Source organism: Ursus arctos, unplaced genomic scaffold (genome assembly GCF_023065955.2).
Source record: "Ursus arctos isolate Adak ecotype North America unplaced genomic scaffold, UrsArc2.0 scaffold_27, whole genome shotgun sequence".
Taxonomy (NCBI): domain Eukaryota; kingdom Metazoa; phylum Chordata; class Mammalia; order Carnivora; family Ursidae; genus Ursus; species Ursus arctos.
This window is the reverse complement of record NW_026622952.1, coordinates 946,044-969,224: the sequence shown is the minus strand read 5'-3', so window position 1 is coordinate 969,224 and position 23,181 is coordinate 946,044. Positions and strand designations below refer to the sequence as shown.

General features: G+C 39.5%; 1 protein-coding gene across 2 annotated transcripts in view; it reads left to right on the top strand.

The window, feature by feature from the left end:
- PSD3 (pleckstrin and Sec7 domain containing 3) overlaps positions 1-23,181 on the top strand; it is a 702,408-nt gene that overhangs the window by 29,399 nt on the left and 649,828 nt on the right. For both annotated transcript variants that reach the window (XM_044379268.3, XM_048226255.2), the window contains exon 2: positions 4,741-4,828. The gene's annotated coding sequence lies outside the window, so the exon portion shown is untranslated. The remainder of the gene's footprint in view (positions 1-4,740; positions 4,829-23,181) is intronic.

Sequence of the window (23,181 nt, the reverse complement as noted above, 5' to 3'; positions counted from 1 at the left end):
TTCTTTTAGGAATTTTATGGTTTCAGGTATTACATTTAGGTCTTCAATCAATTTTGAATTTATTTTTGTGTATGGTGTAAGAAAGTTATTCAGGGGCGCCTGGGTGGTACAGCGGTTAAGCGTCTGCCTTCGGCTCAGGGCGTGATCCCAGCATTATGGGATCGAGCCCCACATCAGGCTCTTCCACTATGAGCCTGCTTCTTCCTCTCCCACTCCCCCTGCTTGTGTTCCCTCTCTCGCTGGCTGTCTCTATCTCTGTCGAATAAATAAAATCTTAAAAAAAAAAAAAAAAGAAAGAAAGAAAGTTATTCAGTTTCATTCTTTTGCATGTAGCTGTCCAATTTTCCTGACATCATTTATTGAAATGACTATCTTTTCTCCATTACATATTCTTGCCTCCTTTGTCATAGATTAATTGACATAGGTTTATTTCTGGGTCTTATCCTGCTCTATTGATCTGTTTGTTTTTGTGCCAGTACCATACTGTTTGGGTCACTAAAGCTTTGTAATATAACTTAAAGTCCAGAATTGTGAAACCACCAGCTTTGTTCTTTCTCAAGATTGCTTTGGCTATTTGGGGTCTTTTGTGGTTCCATATACATTTTAGGATTATTTTGTTACAGTTCTGTGAAAAATGCTATTGGTATTTTGATGAGGATTACATTGAATGTGTGAATTGCTTTGGGTAGCATGGACACTTTAACAACATTAATTCTCTCAATCCATGAGCATGGTATACCTTTTCATTTGTTTATGTCTTCTTCAATTTCTTTCATTAATGCCTTATAGTTTTCACAGTATAGGTCTTTCACCTCCTTGGTTAAATTTATTCTGAGGTATCTTAGTCTTTATGGTGCAATTGTAAATGGGGCTGTTTTCTGAGTTTCTTCTTCTGTTACTTCATTTTTAGTGCATAGAAATGCAACTGATTTCTGTAGATTATTTTTTTATCTTGCAAGTAAATTCATTTATTAGTTCCAAAACTTTTTGGTGGAGTGTTTGAAGTGTTCTACATATAATATCATGTCATCTGCAAATAGTGACAGTTTTACTTCTTTCTTATCAATTTGGAGGACTTTTATCTTTTTCTTGACTGATTGCTGCAGGAAGGACTTCCACTACTTGGGTTGAAGAAAAGTGGTGAGAGTCGACAGCCTTATCTTTTTCCTTATCTTAGAGGAAAAGCTTTCAGTTTTTTACCATATTGATGTTAATTGTGGGTTTTTCATAAATGGCCTTTATTTTGTTGACGTATGTTACCTTTGAACCCACTTTGTTGAGAGTTTTTATCATGAGCATATGTTGTATTTTATCAAATGCTTTTTCTTTATCTATTGAGATAATCATGCTTTTCATCCTTCCTCTTGTTAATGTGACATATCACATTGATTGATTTGTGAGTATTGAACCTCCCTTATATCCTTGGAATAAATCCCACTTGATTGTGATGAATGACCCTTTAATATATTGTGGAATTAGGTTTGCTAATATTTTGTTGAGAATTTTGTGTTTATGTTCATTAGGGATGTTGGCCTGTAGTTTCCTATTTTTGTAATGTCTTTGTCTGGTTTTGGTATCAGGGTGATTTTTGGCCTCAATGAATGGATTTGGAAGTTTTTCTTCCTCGTCTATTTTTTGGAATAGCTTGAGATTAGCTATTAACTCTTTTTAAAATGTTCGGTAGAATTCACTTGTGAAGCCCTCTGGTCCTGGATATTTGTTTTTTGGGGAGTTTTTGATTACTGATTCAATTTTATTACTAGTAATATGTCTGCTCTATTTCTTCTTGATTCAGTTTTGGAAGACTGTATCTTTCTAGGAACTTATCCATTTCTTCTAGATTGTCCAATTTATTGGCATATAATTTTCATAATATTTTCTTATAACTATTTGTATTTCTGTGGTGTTGGTTATTAGTTCTCCTCCTTCATTTCTGATTATTTATTTATTTTATTTAAATGTTCTCTTTTTCTTTTTTTAAAGATTTTATTTATTTAATTGACAAAGAGAGAAAGAGAGTGAGAGAGCAAGAGAGCACAAGCAGGGGGAGCAGCAGAGGGAGAGAGAGAAGCAGGCTCCTGCTGAGCAACGAGTCCGATGTGGGGCTTGATCCCAGGACCCTGGAATCATGACCTGAGCTGAAGCAGATGCTTAACCACTCAGGTGTCCCTCTCTTTTTTTCTTTTCTTTTTCTTTTTTTTTTTTTTTAAGATTTTATTTATTTGACCGAGAGAGACACAGTGAGAGAGGGAACACAAGCAGGGAGAGTGGGAGAGGGAAAAGCTGGCTTCCTGCCGAGCAGGGAGCCTGATACAGGGCTCAATCCCAGAAACCTGGGATCACAACCTGAGCCTGGGATAAAAAAGATCTTGGTTTCATCTTTTCTATTATCATTTTAATTTCTATTTCATTTCTGCTCTAATCTTTACTACTTCCTTTTTTTCTACTAGTTTTGGGCTTTGTTTGTTCTTCTTTTTCTCGTTCCTTTATGTGTGAGGTTAGGTTACTTATTTGAGATTTTTCTTATTTCTTGAAGTAGGCCTTTGTATCCATAAACTTTTTTCTTAGAACTGTTCTTGCTGTGTCCCAAAGATTTTGGACCATAATGTTTTCATTTTCATTTGTCACCATCTATTTTTCAATTTCCTCTTTGATTTCTTCACTGGCCCATTTTGTTTATTTTTTTAGATGAAAAATTATCCTGATGTTGCAATGAGAAGTGGTTTTCTTCAAATACTGGAACTTTCATGGGAATCATTAAGCTGATTATTGAATTTGATGCATTTTTGTGTGATCAACTGACAGTTTTTAAAAAGTGACTTGCTTATGCAAAATAGTTTACATTACATTAATCAAAATAACTGAAAATCCTTTACAAAATGCATTAGACAATCAAATAAATAAACCAGGAAACAAACACTACTCCATAACTGTAAATTCTTCATAGGATATGACAAATGTTTTATCTGTTGCTGATTATTGTGCATTAGCCTTGTAACAGAAACACCTATGCATAATTTTAACTTTTTTACCAAAAGAAAACCATTTATCTGTGACTTTATTCTAAAAAGTAAAAGAAATGGTTATCATATGACAATATATGAAAGACGACTACAAAGGGCAGCAAACACCCTTTCAAATATTAATAATTATGTAGGGCATATGACATACACAGCTCATTCCCTAATCACTTTAGAGAAAAAGCTGCCCCAATAGTACCGAAGTTGTTGGTTACTGTAGTATTTCCACAATGGTTAATAAATTTGCTTTTCAGTCTTGTCTAGTACAGTGCTACCCAATAGGAATATAATATAAGCCATATTAAAATTTTCTAGTAATCACATTTAAACAAGTAAGAAGAAATAGTTGAAATATATTTTAATGATATGTTTTATTTAACCCTATGGATCTTAATACACAATCAGTAAAAATATATTTAAACATTAAAAAAGATTTTGTGTGCTAAATCTTTGAAATCTCATGTGCACTTGATGTCACAGCTCCCATGTGATTAGCCGCATTTTAGCCAGATTTTATTTATTTGTTTGACAGAGAAAGAGGCAGGCAGCGAGAGGGGGAACACAAGCAGGGGGAGTGGGAGAGGAAGAAGCAGGCTCCCAGCAGAGGAGCCTGATGTGGGGCTCGATCCCAGAGCACTGGGATCATGCCCTGAGCCAAGGCAGACGCTTAACGACTGAGCCACCCAGGCGCCCCTGTTGGTGTGTTTTAAACACATATGACAACTAAGATTTTTCTTTAAAGGGTCTGAATACAATTAAATAGTTGGTCTATTATAAAGTGTTCGAGCCTTGCAACAGGGGTGCAAACTAATAACAAGCTAAAGTTAACTGCAGGGCTAGATCAGATAAGGCTGACTTCTGGGACTGAACCTCTCCCAGGTGATGAAAATTTAAAAGTGCAGATCACCAGGGCCCTCAGAAGAGTAAGCAGGCAAGTACAGCTACAGTTGGGCCACCAGTGAGAGCTGGTGACCAAGCAGCTCAGCCACAGGACCTAGGAGGGGTACCTCGGGCAAAGATAACAGGCTATGGAGAAGACACCCCATAATGAAGGATGACAGAAGGGGACCAGGGGAATAACAGATGGTTAACCTTCTTGAATGCTAGTAAGGGTGTGCCAGGGCCCTGGAATTTTGTATAAATACGACAACTCATTGAGTCTCAGAACCATCTACAGTTAGGCTTTATTATACTGAATGTACAGGTCACACCAGTAGAGCTGAGAAAGGTGGACAGTTTGTCTGACATCACACAGTAGGAAGTGGAATCTGAATTTGAAAGCAGGTCTGTGTTTTTTCAAAGCCTCTGCGTGCCACACTGCCATAATGTCCCTGTCAGAGAGAGTGGTATTCCAAAAATGGTGCTGGAGGGACTTGATTACTTTATCCCCAATTCTAGCATTGCCTAAAAAGTCAAGAGTTTTCTTACTATTTCCACAGTATCTTTCAACAAAAATGGCAGGGGAAAAGAAAAAGTACCCATTGGCCAGATACAAGCCTGTGCAACAGCCGCTGCTTAGAGGGTTTCTAAAGATGCCCCTTATATTGTGATTCCTAGAAATACATTATGTCGTAGGAGCAGAGACCGCCTATGTTGTTCAGTATTGCTAAATTCCATTTGAACTAGTACAACTCATTTCCCTCTGACTTCTTGTTTCCAGGGCTTTTCTGAAAAATTGAATGGATAGAGCTTACACCTTCTTACCTTTTCTCTCCCACAGATGTAACTTTTAAGCAGGAAAATTCTTCTGAAGGAAGAGAGAGTGAAAGCATATGAAATGAATCTCAAGCTGAATGAACATCCTCCAAGTAATTAAAAGCAGATTGTTTCCTCCTAAACCCTTTAGTTTCTGGTTTCTGCCTAAGGAGGGCAAGGTTTAGGTGTGAATTGTGGGCTAAAATGACTTGAAAGGCAATCTAGACAACTGTCTGTTGATTTGAGCTCTTTACTTACTGACTGTGTGTCTGTAGGGAGAGGCGTGAATAACCTTGGAGCACCGTCCTGCATACTGATAAAAACATTAAGAACTATAGGCATTAGTTCTGCCTTTGGCTGCAACTTTTGTAAAGGAGCGTAGCCTCAGCTCTTCCTTGGTAAAATGAGAAGAGCTTGCTGTCACGAGCACGCTATGAAGGCACACACTCGCATTGTGTCTTTCCACAGTGTCAGCTTTATTCAATCATAGAGCCAAGTTAATCCCAGTAACAAAGCAGGTTCAGGATTCCAAACTCAATGGCAACTCACCATGTGATTAAACTTGGCTTCTTACACAGCACCCAGAGCGGGACAGAAGACGCGTCACACAACACACGAGATAACAGAAGGGTGCAGGAAGTGCTCGAACCGACTGTGAAGTCAGTCTGTGGGCGCACGGCTGAGATAAGGCCTCTGTCTCGTCGGGGTCGGCTCTCCACACTTACCGCTTCTTAGGTTCAAGCACTGAGGGCTCTCGGTTCTGTTCCGAGATCACGGGGATCAATGGGCAGAGCCTTCGGCGGCAGTTGCCTTTTTGAAGTGGTCAGACATGGAGGGGTCACATCTAAGGAGTCTGAAAGTTTGCTGCCCAAATCCTCCTCTTTTTAAAGGGATTTAATTGGTCTCGGGGCCCCTGAAGCCCTTGTCTGGTTCTGCTTGTTAGTAGTGCTGGAGTGTTAGCTGATGCGCGATACCTTGTAGCTACAGTACCGTTAACTGCTTACCTCATCGCTTGACACAGCCTCCTGCTTGACATGACAGACTCCATTTTGCTCTCTACAGTTGACCATTTCATGGGATTGGTGGGCATATGGAATGAGATTAAATGAGACAATATGTGAAAGTGACTCCCACAGTTCCTGGGTCATGGTAAATAAAATGTTGAATGAATGAACAAATGAACATTTTAAGCTTTTTAAAAAATCATGTACAGAATATTAGACGAATTTATCATAGAAAATACTTAATCCATTTCTCACATAGCTTTCATTCTTAAAATTCACAGTTTATTTTCCTTAGTAGGCTACACATGATTATATACCTTTTTTATTTTATTTGTTTATTTTTTAAAGATTTATTTATTTGAGAGGGAGAGAGAAAAAGTGCACACAAAGGTGGGGGTGAATGGAGGAGGGGGCAGAGGGAGATTTTTCAAGCAGACTCCCTGCTGAGCGCGACCCCAGCCCAAACCAAGAGTCAGACACCCAACTGACTGAACCACCCCGGTCCCCCTATACATCTTTTTTTAAATCACAAATTTCACATAACCAAACAACTTCCACCTCTATTTTCTTTATACACTGATTTCAGAGTTAAGTCAGAAATTTATATAGCCTTATCTGCGTTGTCCAGAGATGGAGTCAAAAGGCTCTGAGAGGCCCTGCTGTATGCACAGCCAAGAATCGACTTGGGTCTGGACACCTATTTTGACAGTGCCTCTGTTGAGCGCTGCCCGGTTCTCAATGCACTGAGGGGAATGTTGGGTTCACAGATGGCTCAGGAATGGCCCTCATTCTAGCTGAGCCTATTAATGAGAGGAAAGCGTGTTAATACCTGCACACTCTCTCCTATGGTAATGATGATGCATCAGAAAAATAATGAGCAGTAGTGAGCACGAGGCCACTTGCTACGTGTCCGCTGTGCATCACCGCACGCAATCCTCACACCACCCTATGAGGTCAGTCTAGTATTTTACCCCATTTTCTACGGAGGAAATGAGGGGAAAGAGAGGTTAAATAACTTGCAAGGGCACTTTGTTGCAGAAATTCTCTGCCTTTAGTGCCCACAGTTCTCGGTCACACCGCTTCGCAGAATGAAGAGGTCGACCAGACGAAGGGTGGTGTTTATTGAGCAAGAGTATAAAGCTCCCAGAGAGGGAGGGGACCCAACAGGGCTGCCCTCAGAGTTTCTAAGTTTAGGGGTTTTTATGAGCTCATTTGCGGAACTATCTTCAGCAATCAGGGTGTACTGAGTCGTGCCAATCAGGGCCTTGGTCACGTATCTATCTACCTATTACGTTATTGTCTACGTGCAGATGGTCTTTTTTGCTGACATCTGGGGGCTTATGTCTTAATTGCTCCTTGCCCATGATGGTGACGAAAGCTTTGTGGTTAATTGTCTTATTTGAGGATGTTTTGCAGAAATCGTTTCTGCAAAGGCTGCAAAGCAGAATGCTAGTGTGGTCCTGTCTAAGCTGCAAAACAGATGTCAGTGGTGTTTTGTGTTAGCTGCCCTGACTCCAAATTTTCTTGTTGGGGACCCTGGCCCTGACTACCTAACTGTCCAACTAAATCTTAACAGTTTGACTGCTAAGCAGCAGACCTGGGACCAGATCTCGTTCTATAGACAACAGAGATTTAACCACTGCGCCATACCAGCGAGAGCCATAAAACACAACATGCTGACACCACTCTGACCATTTGAAAATGGCAAACGTGCCTGTTATAGAGAATTGTGTGTTTGGGGCCCATTGCACCATCTGTAGAGACCTGACTCTTGAATAGAATATTTCCCAGGAGGTGATTTTCATGCTTAAGTGCTATTGTGTGAGATAATAAGAATCAATTCTAAGTGCCCCTTAATTAATCAATACAAAGACTGTGAAGATGGAGAACTTGGATTTAAATCTTAGCTCTGTCACTCACCAGCCACAGCAACCTGGGCGTAATGAATACAGTAGTGCATATAAATATTCAGTTTATTGCCTAGCACACAGTAAGTGCTCTGTAACCATCAGCTGTTATTCTTTTTATTATCAGCACGTTTTTGGTAAGCATCTATTATGGGTAGGTATTGTTATAGGGGTACTAAGTATTGGCTTTAAAATTTTTGATGTTGGAGAGATTCAGGGCTAACATTCTGATTAGAGGAAGAGTAGGCAGAGGACTTATCTTAAATCGGCTTAACATAACAATAGACTTGAGAAACAGCAGTTTTACATACCAGTGATGAGGGAGGGTAGACTGACAAAAACCTTAGAGGGGCTTAAGCTGCTCCTAAACCGCCCCTTGCGGCCACAAGTGTCGCTTCTATAGAGAATACATATTCATATCCATGCAGCTGCCATTGTGCTACAAGAGAATATCTTATGCCGCCACTTTAAGAAAACCATCTTGTTGGAAAAGTGGACATGTAAATAAATCATGTGGCAGGAGACTTTCTGAAGGAGAGACTCCAGCCAGCACTGTGGCAATTTGGAAGAAGGAGCGGACAGTGCTTTGGGAAGTTGGGTTCAGCTTCACGGATATATTTGAGCTGGGTCTTATAGGGTATGTAACAATGTGCCAGACAGAGAAATACGAGAGCCAGCTAAGCAAAGAAAACCACATGAAGAAAGATCTGATAACATTGAAAGGACCGGGGTAGTCAGGAAAAGGCATCTTGAGGAATGGCATAGGAATTAGTGCGGCTGCAATTTAGGATCTAGGTTGCGGGGCGTAACTCCAGATTAGCCTGGTATTACAGGGGCAGGTTGGACAGGTGGTCTGCCGGGGTAAAGCACTTGTACCTTATCATTTAGGTAATAGCTAGACCCTGATAATTTTTGAGGAAGGAAATACTGGGGCGCCTGGATGGCTCAGTTGGCTAAGTGTCTGCCTTCTGCTTGTGCTCTCTCTCTTGCTCACTCTCTAATAAATAAAATCTTTTCTTTTTTTTTAAAGAAGGAAACACTATGATCAAATTCTTATTTCAAGGATATAAAAACATCAAATATAGTGTCTACTGAGACTCCAGTTGTTTTAGTGAGAATGTGCTAGATTGTGCTACAATAATAAACCCCAAATTTTAAGGACTTAAAACACATTTATTTTTCTCTCCCACACAATGTGTCCCACATGGGTCAGCAAGGGTTTTATAACACATAATCCCTCAATATTCCATCTTGGAGCTGCAGCACCTGGATAGAGCACCAGTCCTCCTCATCAGCAAGGGAAGAGAGAGTTAATCACACAGCCTTGTCTAACTGAAGAAGGGCTAGAATTGTTGATGAGCAAATGGAATGTTTGGTGAGTCTTAACTGTCTCTGCCATACCAGGAGAAAAGGAATTTTAAAACGATCTGGATATGACAAAATAAGAGCCATTGGAGGGGCGGAAAGTAGGGTCAGATGCAGCACCTAGAATTTGTAGGGCCAGGGCCAAGTAGTCATGGAAAAATTGGTCCTTCTGTATCCTGATCACATGCTTCCACTTTTATCCCACCCCTGCTTACAGATGCTTATCCACTAACCTCTACTGAGATAGCTGTAGATAATTAAGAAGTAAGCTGATAAATATTCTAGGTCTAGTGGGGGCTGGAAAGACATGGTATGTAGAGATCCAAGGCCATGGTAAGTTATTAACCCCAACAATGTTTCAGGGCATGGGTCCCATTGTACCCATTTCCCTTTTCACCTCTCTGCCCTATTTGTGAGAGAAAATAAAGTAACCAACCTCTGGATGAGATGGGGGAGAACAGAGAGAGGCGAAAGAGAATAAAATGCTATTACTGGATAAACATAACGTTAATAGTGGTTGTTTGGAGGTAGTAAGATTATGGATTGCCTTTTCTCTCTCTTTTATCTCCTTTCTTTTCTGTATTTTCACATTTCAAAGCGAAGTACTATTAGTTTTCATCATTGGGCAACTCATTTTATTTAAAACACAATACAGAAATTGTACTGTTTATTCTGCCAATGGTTCTGTGAGGTTGACACTTAAAATTTTGATTTAATTTTCTGCATTATACAATGAAGAATAGAAAAGATTAGCAAAAAAATCTTCCAGCTTCTCAGTAAAACTAGTCTTGGACTCAATCAAGGATCTGAGGACAAAGTTGGGCCAGTGCCTGGGAAGATCTCCAGGAAAGGGGCTGGAGCCGGGCTTGGGGCATGGTGGGGGGGGAGGGCAGGGGCACATTACTGCCTTGAGGCTAAATTGTTAGCAACAGAAGTGGCTTCTGCTCTCCTAGGAGCACATTTCTTCAGTGCTGGGTCAACATCTGAGTCTTCCATCTGTCTAGAGAAAATTCTCTCCATGATTACATAATGAAAGTAATTACTATTGATTGTTAAGAATCTTATATTGATATGAATACTTTAAAAAAAAACTTTGTAAAGACAAAAAGAACGTTAATTATGTAATAATTAGCACATGTGACAGCAGCGGGGGTAGGGGGACACTATTAATCTGAACAGACATAAAGATGAATACTGAAAGGACAAGAAGTTTGGGGTTTGTAATTTAAGTAATGCGAATTGTTTTCCTGCGTGAATCAAGCCAGGATGGTAACTTGTGGTTATGTCACTGTGAACATTCTTTCCCTCTGCATCATGGGAGAAGTTATGCAGTCATTCTGATTCTCCAGCTGTTTCTAATCAGATTAAATGAAAACTTGAAAAAATACTCTGAACTGAACCCACACCATCTATAGACAGTTCTTGCCTCAAGCAACACGGGGGGAGTGGAATATTCCTATCACCTACTTACACCATATTTATTTTATTCCTGATGGAGAAACCTACTAAGAGTCACTGATCAAGCAGAAGATGGCTTCTATTCTCTCTCTGGACCCCTTGTCCTTTGTAGGTCCCGCTAGAGAGACTGTCCGCCAAGCCCTGGCCTTTAGTAGTGTCTTTGAAAGAGCCACATATGATAACTAAGTCCTCGGAAGACATCACAGGCTCTGAATACCAGGCGGAGCCAACAGGTAGTTTAAACACCAAGGTTAAGATACATGTCTGCAAGTAAAAATGCACAACACTTTCTTTTGGTGATAGCTGCAAACGCCCCCCCCCCCCCCATGATAGCAAAACATATTGTACAATGTTGTAAAGGAATAAAATGGTAATGTTTTGTGTGAATTGGTGTGAAGTAAGTGAAATGAGTGAGAGCACAGGCGAATCTGTATCCGGTTGCATGTCTCCACGTGGGTAATCTCACCTCTCTGAGTATCCATTTTCCCAACAGCATAATCGGGACATTACTTCTCTCATTGGAGTTTTGAGTGCCTGGCTCACAGTAAGTGAGGAAACAGAAGGATGGAAAATTCTCACAGCCAGAGAAGGGCAGAATAAGAATTTAGCCTCACTTTCTTTGGACTCGGAATCTGGGCTTCTACCCTCTAGGCTGTAATAGAACCAAAAAGCCAATGTAAGAAAATATAGGGCTGTTTTCAGAACTAGAGTAAGAAAGAATTTTTCAGTAGTATAAACAAATGAATAAACCATAAAGGAAAATGTTTAGATTTAACCACACAAAAATTTTAAACTTTTATATAAAAAACACTTTCTAAAAGTTTAAGAGGTAAATAGCAACTGAGCAAAACATTCACACCATATATCAGTTAATATTCTAAGTATATAAAAAAGCCAAGTGTTTAAGAAGATGAATAGTCAATTTAAAAAAAAAGACAAAATACATATACTAAAAATGTACAAAGTAAGAAATACAAATGGCCGATAAACATGTAGGAAAATATTCTAAGCCAGAAAAAATTTTCAGAGCACTTCATAGGCTGAGGGAATGTCCATGCTCCTAGACTCCTCTGATTCCCTTTTCTGCTCAGGCTCTCAGCTTGTCATGAGCTGGGAAGCTGAGGACTGTCAGGATCTAGCCACGGCCCCTCTCCTCCACCCTGTGTCGCTCAGCCTTGCAGGACACAGCAGACCTGCGGCGTTCTCAGGTTGAATTCTCCTGGTGTTGACTCTTTGTGAGCTACCCTGCTGAGGCTTGAATTTTAATCACAGGCGGATGATCGGTTAGCTAGTGAGTGAGCCTACCGGACTGTGAAGCATTCCCAATTAACTGTTCTTCCCTGAATGCATGTTGCTTTAGGATTTGGTGCCTTTGCCTTCCCTGTTTTTTACCCTCTTTGCTTCCCTTCTTCCCCACAAGGCCAAGTCCCAGCCCCACTTCCTCTGAGAAGCCTGCCCTGCAAATGGGCAAAGGACATCGCACCATCTTTGTACTCTCTTCACTCTTTGTGTATGCAGTAACATGGAGGTTAACAGCACAGACTCAAGAGCCAGACTGTCTGGGTTCAATCCCAGTTCTGCCACTTACAGATGGTGTGACGTTGAGCCAGTTAACTTCTCTGTGCCTCAGTGTCCTCATCTGCAAAATGGGGATAAAAATAGCAACAATTCATTGGAATGTTGTAAGCCTTAGTAGTCAACAGGGTGCTTAGGACAGCGTCTGACACATTAAGTGCCTTTTTTTTCATTCTCCTATAAAACTTCCCAGACTTTATGGTAGTTAATTGCTTATATGAAGAGCAGGATTGAAAAAGAGGAAAAGAGGACTACCAAAACTCATTTGTGCAGATATTTTGTTTATAGATTTTCTGGACTTCCTCTTGATCAACAACTGCCTTTACTCCTCTTGCTCTGGGAGATAAAACCACCAAATGTATTCCAGCTTTGTAAACTGAGTTTGATCCAATAATTTAAATAGCCCATTGATAATGCTGTCTTTGAAACAATTGCTTAGACTCTTATCTGCAGTTCTCCAAACCCCACCCAACTCCCGGGGTTGGCCTCTGAGTTTTTTGGGGGAGAGAATGTCCTGCCTCTGATGGGGGAGGGTAAGGACCTCCAATACACGTCGTGCTTTCAGCTCCTCCCTCCTCCCAGCGGACAGGGGCTGCGCTGTCCAATGGCTCACACCCCCCTCTATCTCAGCTCAGGAAGACCCACTGGCCCCTTCTTGCTGACTTAGCTCCCCTCCTGCTATGGCTTCCTCTAAGTCTCTGTCATGTCTTCCATCCTGCCCCCTGCTCCAGGTGGTCCGCCCCCAGCTCTCTTGCTGTTAGCTGCCTCTCCACTTAGTATCCCCATCACACCAGATGTGTGAGGAGTTCAGGAGCACGAACCAGACCCTTTCTCTGCCTGAACATGGTGCTCTGCCCCGATTTACGCCAGAACAACAGACTCCTAAACTCTCCTGCCCCCAATATTTCCAAATTCTATCAAACATACAATACCTCTTTTGACCATCTTATTCCCACTATCCCTGGTTGTAGAATGGGGACTTCCTCCATTTCTTGTAGATTGGTTGCCCCCCCCCCCAATCTCCCCCTACATGAAACTCTGATCTGGACATCTGGCCTGGAACTTAATATAGCTTTCTTCTCTTCCTATCATAACTGATAAGTGCCTGCCTTTCAAGCCTATTTCGTAATTGAAAAATCTAATTCAAAAATCAGATTCATTAGAACCTAAATGCTAATGTTTTCTTTTCCCTTTGGAATTCATGCTGCCACAATTTAAATCTCCTTAAGGCTGACAAAGAAGGAAGGTTAAACGCAGTGAACTACTTCCCAACACACACACACACACAACTGGAAACATCAGCCCCATTGTTTGAGGTTGTTTCTCAGCCCCCAGAGCTCTGCAGAGACAGACTTCATCATATTCATTGAGGGGCGCTCTGTCTCAGTTTGAACACTGGCCCTACCACTTACCCTGTGACCTTAGGCAAGTTACTTGGCCTGAGTCTGTTTTTTTCATCTGTAAAATGCAGATAAGAATATAACTTTGGGGGCGCCTGGGTGGCTCAGTCGGTTAAGCATCTGCCTTCAGCTCAGGTCATGATCCCAGGGTCCTGGGATCGAGCCCTGCATCAGGCTCCCTGCTCAGCAGGGAGTCTGTTTTGTCCTCTCCCTCTGCCCCAGCCCCCTGCTTGTGCTCTCTCTCACGCTCATTCTCTCTCTCAAATAGATAAATAAAATCTTAAAAAAAAAAAAGTATGACTTTATGGGATTGTTTTGAGGGTTAAATAACTTAATACAAGGAAAATTTTCAAAACAGTGCCTGGCATAAAATAATTGCTCAAAAAATGAGAATCATTATTGTTATTAGCTCAGCACTTCTCCAGAGCAGTTTGCTCAATAAATGTTAATTGAAAGATCATACAATGTGGTAGTAACTAAACTTGGGGTATAGATCAGGAGTTCTGATTATCAGCACGGAACTATGTGTTTAATTGCACTGTGTTCTTAAAAAGAAGCCATTTGTAAGGCAGGTGCAATACTGCCTATGTTTTGCAATCATGTGTCTAATCTTTACTCACGGGGGAAACTACAATTAGCCTTTTTTTCACCTAATGCCATGCATTTAAATATTTAAGACTTATTCCCAAAGCTACTTTTTAAAAATTGGGCTTAGAGAAAGTAAAGAAAAATAATAAGAGCACAGGGAAGTAAAAAGAGCAGGGCTCTAAAAATCAAAAGATGGGCATCCCACTTGCAGCTCTGGTTCATAGGAGCCAAATGACCAAGAGTAAGCCATCACCTTCCCAGTCTTCCTCTTGCTGCTGCATGAGATGTCTAAGTTCCTTCCAATAAACAATGATATTCCCTACTTCTCTGAAGAAAGAGCACAAAGTAGTATGAACTAGATCTGCAGCACTGAATTTGCTTACATAGCCCTTTAGTTTGGTTCGGGATCCATCAAAATCTTCTTGCAAAGAAAGGCATTTGAGTAGTACCCACTGAAAACGCCCCTTGGACTGCAGGAGTCTTGCTTTAAAATGGGTCTCTTGGACAACCAGAAAAGTTAAAGGGGTCTAGATACATCTACTTTGGATCTCTTATCTCAAATTACTTTATTGATTTAAAGACATTGATGAATTTAAATGTAAATTATTTATGAATTAAACAGTAACAGCAAAATTAAAGTGAAAAAATTATTTTACTTTTTTTTATCCATCATCGTGAAGATATTTCTGGTCATACTTTTCAACTTCTCTTCAAAATATTTAATATAACCTAGGTTTTAATGCTGTAAGAATCTTGGCATAATTTTTGATTATCATTTAAAAATATTTTATAATTATAAATGTGACAGCAAATCTTTGATATTATATGCATAAGAATTTGTGTTTAAATAATTTATAAAATAATCTTACTATTATTATTTTTAAAGATTTTATTTATTTATTTGTCAGAGAGAGAGAGAGGGTACAAGCAGGGGAAGTGGCAGGCAGAGGGACTAGCAGACTCGCTGCCCAGGACCCTGGGATCATGACCTGAGCCGAAGGCAGATGCTTAACCAGCTCAGCCACCCAGGTGCCCCTATTGTGTATACTCTTTTTGAATGGACTTAAGAAAAGTAATATTTTGGAGAAAAGTTAAAGAATTGTTTTTAGTTCCACCTCAATTATCTTAACCTTCTGTTAATTAATGTATATATAAGTATATATGTAGTCTATTGACTGTTCACTTGTTTATTTACCTGTCTGAAGTTTAAGAGTATATTAACAAAATACTTAAATACCCTATAACAACATAGTCATGGGTTAAATAAGCCACCAAGATGAGAATAAACATAGTGATGTAGACATGCATCAAGTATGCTGGTAAGAAGGATATTAGCACTTAGGAATTATTTTCACCTCATTTTTCTGGAGTACTAGCTCTTCACTCAGACTAGTAATTTCTCATTTTCCACTGTTTACTTTTAGTTCTCCAAATCCATCTTTTTTTATTTTCTGTTTACTTTTTTTTGTCCCCCAGGGAGAGAGAAAGAGACAGGAGGGGGGCGGTGGGGAGCGGGAACGGGGGAAGGACAGAGGGAGAAAGAATCTTAAGCAGGTTCCACACGCAGCATGGAGCCCAACACGGAGCTTGATCTCACAACCCCGAGATCATGACCTGAGCCCAGATCAAGAGTTGGATGCTTAACCTACAGAGTCATCCAGGCACCCCAGTTTTCTTTTTCTTTTTATATTATATTCTACTGTTAATTGAATATCTTTCCCCGTTCAGACTTTAGTCATACTTCTTTTCTGGGATATTTAAACTTATGTTATTTTTCTTCCTGGTTCTCCCTTTCTTCTCTGTACTCTCGTGGCACTCCTTCCTAGCATGTCATACTTTTTACACAATTACATTGATTGCAATTGTTTCTGGGCTTTATATTTCTGAGCTTTATATATAGCAAAATTGTGTTTGAAAGGAAACTATCAGTACTGTTAACTGCCCCCAAACTCAACCCTATCCTTGAATCTGCCAATAAAGCTGTATGGGAATATAGCTCACTTTCTCTTTTTGTGGGGTAATACTTTTCCTCAGTGATATACGATTACTTGCAATCAACAAGGGAGAGTTAATTGATCTGAGATTAAAAGATACATAGGATGGTACAGTTCTTCCAGCACTAACACCCCCTCCGTATACGTAGGTATAAAGAAAAAATCTGAATCAACTTTTAGAAAGATGAATAAAATTAGCTCCAATGGACTTTGAATAAAACATAGATTATTGGGAGAAAAAATTAAAATTCTAAAGGATTCATTTGTCAATCCGTAAGTCTAAAAGGTTCATGAAAAAAGAAGTAGAACCAAAGAATGCGACAGCTGGAAAAGGCCTAGAGGTCATCTAGGGGCTCGCTTATTTAATGCCCGCTCCAACGTTCCCCCTGGAGTTCGTTGGAGATGCCACAGTCTGTCTCCTGCAATTCTTGCTGCAAGAGATTGTACTGAAACCTACTGCAGACCCAGTGATTATCCTAAAATTGACTGAAAGAAATTGAAGCATATATTTTCCTATTCTTTTGATTGATTTCACAAAAGTGTACCTAAGTCAAAGTTAAAATTCAGACTACCAAAAACGTCTAAATAATTTCACCATAGTTTTGAGTCCTTTTAGTATGTTGATGGTCCATTTTTGCATATTATAATAAGGGTACCTTGGGGTTTCTCTTATTATAAATATATTTTTAAAACAAGTTGGAGTTTCTGAGTAGGGATGGTTTAACAGAAACATTTGGGAGGAAATTCCACATTTCCAAAGCATGCCTTCAGTATAGAAAAAGAGCAAATGTGTTGATTTTTCTTTTGGGTGTGTTGGTTTTGGTTAGGTCTTAGTCATAGCACAGTATATGGAAAATTCATAGGACTTTATGTTAGCAAAGGGAATGAAATGGAACAGTTATTTAAAAGACCAAGACATTTGGACAAGAACCCAAGCACCTGGGTATCTAAGATATATAGCCTTGTTTAGAATAGCTGTTCCCTTCCTGTGTGTATGACTTTCATAGTGAAGTATGCAGAACTTCAACTGCCTATATGTTTCTGTAACTAAATCTAAAGTTTATTTTAAGGTCTCATTATCCCTGAATATAAAAAAATCAAAGATATTTGCAAATGACTTATTCCATAAAGGGTTAGCATCCAAAAAATATGAAGAACTTATAAAACTCAACACACCAAAAATTAATAATCCAATTTAAAAATTGGCAGAAGACATGAATAGACATTTTCCCAAAGAAGACATCCAGATGCCAACAGACACATGAAAAGATGCTCAACATCACTCATCATCAAGGGAATGCAAATCAAACCACAAATGAGCTATCACCTCATGCCTGTCAGAATGGCTAAAATCAGCACAAGAAACAAGTATCGGTGAGGATGCAAAGAAAAGGGAACGCTCTTGCACTGTTGCAAACTGGTGCAGCCACTGTGGAAAACAGTATGGAGGTTCCTCAAAAAATTAAAAATAGATCTACCCTATGATCCAGTAAACACACTGCTGAGTATTTACCCTCCAAAAAGAAAAATGCTAATCCAAAGGCATTCATATACCCGTATGTTTATAGCAGCGTTATTTACAATAGCCCAGTTATGGAAGCTGCCCAAGCGTCCATCAATGGATGAATGGATAAAGAAGATGTGGTATTTGTATATACAATGAAATATTACTCAGCCATAATGAAGAATGAAATCTTGCCATTTGCAATGACATGGATGGAACTAGAGGGTATAATAAATGCTAAGTGAAATAAGTCAGTCAGAGAAAGACAAATACCATATGATCTCACTCATATGTGAAATTTGAGAAATAAAACAAATGAGCAAAGGAAAAGAGAGAGAGAAAGAGACAAACTCACTCTTTTCAAAAATCTTTTTGTGATGTAATTTTTAAAATCACATTTCCATTTTTTAAGGTTTTTATTTAAATTCCAATTAGTAAACATATAGCATAATATTAGTTTCAGATATACAGTACAGTGATTCAACACTTCCATACAACACCGGTATTCATTACAAGTGCATTCCTTAAACCCATCACCTATTTAACCTATCCCTCCACCCACCTGCCTACTGATAACCATCAGTTTGTTCTCTATAGTTCTCTCTGAGTCTGTTTCTTGGTTTGCCTCTCTGTCTCTTTTCCCCCCCTTTGTTCATTTGTTTTGTTTCTTAAATTCCACATATAAGTGAAATCATATGGTGTTTGCTTCTCTCTGACTTATTTCACTTAGCATAATACTCTCTAGCTCCATCCATATACATATGTATATCTATATGTATATGTACATTCATATACATAGGTATAGATCTATATATACAATAGCCCAGTTACGGAAACTGCCCAAGTGATATATACATGTACATATATATATATATATATATATATATATATATATCACTCCTTCTTTAGCCATTAATCAGCTAATGGACACTTGGCCTGTTTTCATTATTTGGTTATTGTAGATAATGCTGCTATAAACATTGGGGTGCATGTATCCCTTTGAATTAATATTTTTGTATTCTGCAGGTAAATTCCGAATAGTGGGATTGCTGGAACCCAGGATAGTTCTATTTTTAACTTTTTGAGGAACCTCCATACTGTTTTCCACAGTGGCTGCATTCCTATCAACAGTGTTAGGCAGTTCCCCTTTCTCTGCATCCTCGCCAACTCCTGTTGTTTCATGTGTTGTTGATTTTAGCCATTCTGACAGGTGTGAGGTGATATCTCATTGTGGTTTTGATTTGCATTTCCCTGATGATGAGTGATGTTGAGCATCTTTGCATGTGTCTGTTGGCATCTGATGTCTTCTTTGGAAAAATATCTTTTCATGTCTTCTGCCCATTTTTAATTGGATTATTAATTTTTGGTGTATTGAGTTTTGTAAGTTCTTATATATTTTGGATACTAACACTTTATCAGATATGTCATTTGCAAATTTCTTCTCATATTCCATAGGCTGCCTGTTAGTTTTGCTGATTATTTTCTTCTCTGTGCAGAAGCTTTTTATTTTGGTGTAGTCCCAATAGTTTATTTTTGCTTTTGTTTCCCTTGCTTCAGGAGACATATTTAGAAAAAAGTTGCTTGGTCAATGTCAGAGAAATTACTGTCTATGCTTTTTTCAAGTACTTTTATGGTTTCAGGTCTCACATTTAGGTGTTTCATCCATTTTGAATTTATTTTTGTGTATGGTGACAAAAAGTAGGCCAGTTTCATTCTTCTGCATGTGGCTGTCCAGTTTTCCCAACACCATTTGTTGAAGAGACTATTTTTTCCCATTGGATATTCTTTCCTGCTTTGTTGAAGACCAATTGACCACATAGTTGTGGGTTTATTTCTGGACACTATATTCTGTTCCATTGATCCATGTGTCTATTTTTGTGCCAGTACCGTACTGTTTTGATCACTACTTCTTTGTAAAATAACTTGAAGTCTGGAATTGTGATGACTCCAGCTTTGCTTTTCTTTTTCAAGTTTACTTTAGCTATTTGGGGTCTTTTGTGGGTTCATGCAAATTTTAGGATTGTTTATTCTAGCTCTGTGAAAGATGCTGGTGATATTTTGATAGGGATTGCATTAAATGGGTAGATTGCTTTGGGAAGTACAGACATTTTAACAATATTTGTTCTTCCAATCCATGAGCATGGAATATTTTTCCATTTCTTTGAGTCCTCTTCAATTTCTTTCATCAATGTTTCATAGTTTTAAGAATATAGATCTTTCACCTCTTTGGTTAAGTTTATTTCTGTATCTTATTGTTTTTGGTGCATTTGAAAATGGGGTTGATTCCTTGATTTCTCTTTCTGCTGCTTCATTATTGTTGTATAAGAATGCAACATATTTCTGAGTGTTGATTTTGTAACCTGGGATTTATTGATTTCATTTATCAGTTCCAGCAGCTTTTTGATGGAGGCCAGGGTTTTCTTTTTTTTTTTTTTTTTTAAAGATTTTATTTATTTATGTGACAGAGAGACAGCCAGCGAGAGAGGGAACACAGCAGGCGAGTGAGAGAGGAAGAAGCAGGCTCCTAGCGGAGGAGCCCGATGTGGGACTCGATCCCGGAACGCCGGGATCACGCCCTGAGCCGAAGGCAGACGCTTTAACGACTGCGCTACCCAGGCGCCCCGAGGCCAGGGTTTTCTATATAGAGTATCATGTCATCTGCAAATAGTGAAAGTTTGACTTCGTCCTCGCCAATATTGGATGCCTTTTATTTTTCTTTTTTGTTGTCTGATCGCTATGGCTAGGACTTCCAGTACTATGTTAAATAACGGTGGTGAGAGTGGACATCCCTGTCTTATTCCTGACTGTAGGGAAAAAGTTCTCAGTTTTTCCCCATTGAGGATGATATTAGCTGTGGGTTTTTTTATAGATGGCCTTTATGATGTTGAGGTATGTTCCCCCTAACCTTACTTCGTTGAGGGTTTTTGTCATGAAGGTATGTTTGTACTTTGTCAAGTGCTTTTTCTATATCTATTGAAATGATCATATGGTTCTTACCCTTTTTTAAAAATTGATATGGGGTATCATGTTGATAGATATATATTTATTGTCATTTTATTACTTGTTTTGTAATTGTTTCTGGAGATTTTCTCTGATCCTTTCTTGTCTTTGTCACTTTTGATCTCTCTTTTCCACTCAAAGAAGTCCCCTTTAATATTTCTCACGGGGCTGACTTAGTGGTCATGGACTGCTTTAGGTTTTGTTTGTCTAGGAAACTCTTTATCTCTCCTTCTATTCTGAATGATAACCTTGCTGGATAGAATATTCCTGGCTGCATATTTTTCTCATTTAGTACATTGAATATATCATGCCATTTCTTTCTGGCCTGCCATGTTTCTATTGAGAAATCTCCAGGTAACCTTATGGGTTTTGCCTCATAAGTTAAGGACTTCTTTTGTCTTGCTGCTTTTAGGATATTTTTCTTTATCACTACATTTTGCAAATTTAATTACAACATGTCTTGGTGTGGGCCTGCTTTTTTTATTTTAATAAGAGTTCTCTGTGCCTCCTGTAGCTGCATGTCTGTTTCCTTTCCCAGATTGGGGAAGTTTTTATCTATTATTAACTTATATAAATTTTCTGTCATCTTTTCTTTCTCCTCGGGGACTCCTATAATACAACTGTTATTATGTTTGATGGAATTATTGAGTTCTCTAAGTCTATTCTTGTGCTGCATAGTTCTTCTTTCTCTCTTTTGTTCAGCTTCATTCTTTTCCATTATTTTATCTGCTGTCACTTATTAGTTCCTCTGCTTCTTCTAGCCTGCTGTCCTTTCCATCAAGCATGTTTCCAATCTTGTTTATTACACTCTTCATCTCTGATTGATTCTTTTTAACTCTTTTATCCCCATTGTAAGGATCTCACTGATGTCTTCTATTCCTTTCTCAAGCCCAGTGTGTATCTTTATGAAGGTTGCTTTAAATTCTCCATCAGGCATCAGGGAGCCCAGATGGCTCAGTCAGTTGAGTGTCTGACTCTTGATTTTGGCTCAGGTTGTGGTCTCAGTGTTGTGAGATCAAGCCCTGTGCTGTTCTGCATTGGGCATGGAGCCTGCTTTGGATTGTCTCTCTCCCTCTCCTTCTTCCCTTACCCCTTCTCTCTCTCTTTCTAAGAAAAAAAAAATTCTCCATCAGGCTATTATTTATATCTGTTACTTAGATCTCTGGCCATGACCTTATCTTGTTCTTTCATTTGGTATAAATTCCTCCCTCTTTTCATTTTATCTAAGTCTAGGCCTTCTTCTGAGTGTTAGAAAAACCAGTTATGTCTCCTGCTCCTAAGAGTAATGGCCTTATGAAGGAGAGGTCATATAGTGCCCAGGGCTTGGCACTTCAGGGAGTGTCTCCAGTGTGCACTGCATGACCTGTGGTGTTCTGTTTTGGCTACTCTATTCTTCTGGCCAGTTGTCTGCAGAAGCTCTCCTTGCCTGCAGTGGGTAGTGTTTGGTCCCTGGCCGGAATGTGGTGAGTTTTAACTAGATGTGGTCTGGTCTGCTTCTTAAATGAGACCTGATATTCCTTCCACTAGAACTGAAGCCCTGTAGAACTCTCTGTTTGGGAGCCATGGTGTGGACAGAGGGGTTTCTGCTGGTCTTCTGTGGAAGGGGCCCACTGCACTGGGATTGAGGCAAATTTTTCTGAGAAAGGCCGTCCCACCAGAGCGCAAAGGTGGGGCACTTGGTGTAAGAAAGTTAGGCAGCCAATATTGGTGCCACACTGCTTCCCACATGTGGCTCTGTGTTTATGCTGAGAAGCCAGGGAGGGAAATGGCACCAGCCAGCTTGTTTGTCCCTGGAGAGGTGTCTCCATGAATGCTGCCTCTCAGGCATATGTTCCAAGAAGAGAGAATAATCTCTCCACTGCGTGCCCTAGGTGCTCATCATATGCTATTTCCATGCTGTACAACTGTGATTGTTTGCTTGCCTTATCTCTAGGAGTTGGGCAGTGCCCTCCAGGCTCTATCCAAGCCAATTCCACTCACCTTTAAAACTTTAGGCTTTAAGCCCCACTGGTTGCAATAACTCATGTAATTCAGCCCCTCTCATTTTCCAAGTCAGTGGCTTTGGGGAAATGTTCTCTTCGTGTGTTCCCCTGTGTGCTCATCTCTCTCTTGCCCTTCTATATGACCATGGCTCTCTCTCCCCTCTGCAGAGTTCAAGATCCATTTCTCCCCGAAACTACATCTCCACACTTCCTACCTTCTTCAGTGTGGCCTCTTCTGTCCGTTTAGTTGTGGCGTTTGTTTTGTCAGTCTTCAGGTTGATTTCTGGGTTATTTAGGATGATTTGATCATTATCTAGTAGTGTTCATGGGACAAGACGAGTGTAGGGTCCTTCTACTCTGTTGCCACCTTCCTTTATCTTAACAGACTCTTACCTATAGAGAACAAATTGATGGTTACCAGACTGGAGGTGGGTGGGGGCATGGGTGAAATAGGTGATGAGGATTAAGGCGTGCACTTGTGATGAGCACAGGGAATCACTGTCTTGTACATCTGAAACTAATAGAACACTGTATGCTAACTATAGTGGAATTAAAATAAAAAATAAAATGAGAATATGATTTTTTAAAATGTAGTCAGTTTCAAGTAAACCTGTTGCTATAAGGATTTTTCAGTCATTTTAGGATTTTCCCTGCCCACTTCTTCCTACTTTGAAGGATGAGGTAAATTC